Here is a 1,727-nt window from a genome sequence, read left to right as displayed (position 1 = left end):
CACCTGCTGAGCCGTGCTCCGGGAGCCAGGCCGTGGGACCCTGCGTCAAGGTGGAACTGCAAAGAAGGTTTCCTGCCATGGCTGGCAGTTGGACAAAGCACAGCTCAGCGCCAAGCGGAGCAGCCGGGTCCTGGGCCGGGGCCAAGAGATTGTCTCGGTCCTGCACAGCCGGAGGGCTTTAAAAGGAGAGAAAGAGGAAGGCAAGGAGTGGAAGAGACAAAGGATGCTGTGAGAGCCAAACATGCCATCGTGGGCCGAGTGCTCGGCAGCCACCAGTGCCCAACGGCCCCAGCCACCCGCTCGGGGGGCTCCCGCGGGCAGTGACTCCGGATCCCCCCGTTGTTTTGGGGTCATTTCCCGAGGGACCCCGTCCCACCCACCACCTCAGTTCAATTGCAGCGGGGAGGGCCTGGTGCTGGGCAGCACTAGAAGGGCCGCAGGCATCATTGGAGGGGCCGCAGGCACCCCCCCAGGCAGGGACCCAGCAGCTCTGGGTGATGGGGACGTCTTTGGTCCCACAGGTCCCCGTGCAGCCCTGAGCAGGGCTTGCCAGGGCATCCCGCACAGGGGTTGCAGGGTGAGCTCCTGCAGCCTTGTCCCGGGCTTGCTGCTGCCCTCAGGGCTGATGGCTCGGGGTCCTGCTCCTGTGGGGTCGGTGTGGGGGCCACCCGCGTGCTGGCTCTGCGAGTGAAGGGTGCTGATGCCAGCTTTGGGGTATCTCCATCTCCTGGAGTTGCCCACGTGAAGAGGATGCTGTACCGGGTGGAAGAGCAGAGAGGAGCCAGATCTTCCCGCTCCGGGGCCAGCGTCCAGGCAGCACCGTCCCTGCAGACCTCCAGGGCTTCGGCTTGATGAAAGGCAGCGCAGCATCCCCAGGGCTCTGCGGGAGGGACCATCCATGCCCGGGGTACTGGGTCCCCGAGGGGATACAAAGAGGGCACCCGGCTGTGCGTGCCCATCCCTTCCCCAGCCCTGCAGTGCACATTAGCCACGCTGCTGGAGTCGCTCTGCTTATTATCATATTTAATTGCCCTCCTGGTAACCCCAGGAAATGAGCAGAAGATTGTGATAGCAGCAGTTTCTGATGATGTAAACACGAGCTCCAGCTCTCCCCGCCGCCTTGCCAAGTCAGTCCCAGGGAGAGCAGTGATTTATGGAGACCCCCAGCCCCGCTCCCCCCGCTCCTGGCTGCCTGGGCTGCGAGTTTAATCTAGGACTGTGAATTCAACATAAATCACTTGATTAAAAGCTCTACTTAATTTAGGAGGGGGGGAGGGGGAGCAGAGCACAGCTGATCGATTTAATTTACACAGGGAAATAGCAACAAGCAGATGCTTTTAAAAGGGCCGGTGAGGCTGGTGATTCTGCAGCCGTTTCATCTTAACCATTGAAGTGCTCGCTAAAGGGGCTGGCAGCCTCTTGCCTCCTCCGGGTGAGCCACCACCCGGCACCCCCACCCGGACCCCGCATGCCCGAGCAGCTTGGGGGGCCCTGGGGCACAGGATGCCCCCGTGATGCCCCAATTGAGGGTCCTCAGCAGCATCTTTAACCGCCCCGGGGCTTCTCAGGTGATGAAACACCTTTCCCAGGGCCAGCGGTTTCTGGAGGCAGCAGGTCAAGTTTAAATGCAAACAGGCTGGGGCTGGCACCGGCTCCGTCCTGGGAGGAGAAAAGAAGACAGGAAAAGTGGAGAGACCGAACCAGAGCTGCAGTGGTTATGTCGGGAG

This window comes from Pygoscelis adeliae, unplaced genomic scaffold, assembly GCF_000699105.1.
Source record: "Pygoscelis adeliae isolate BGI_AS28 unplaced genomic scaffold, ASM69910v1 Scaffold52, whole genome shotgun sequence".
NCBI lineage: Eukaryota > Metazoa > Chordata > Aves > Sphenisciformes > Spheniscidae > Pygoscelis > Pygoscelis adeliae.
Note: the sequence above shows the minus strand (reverse complement) of the source record.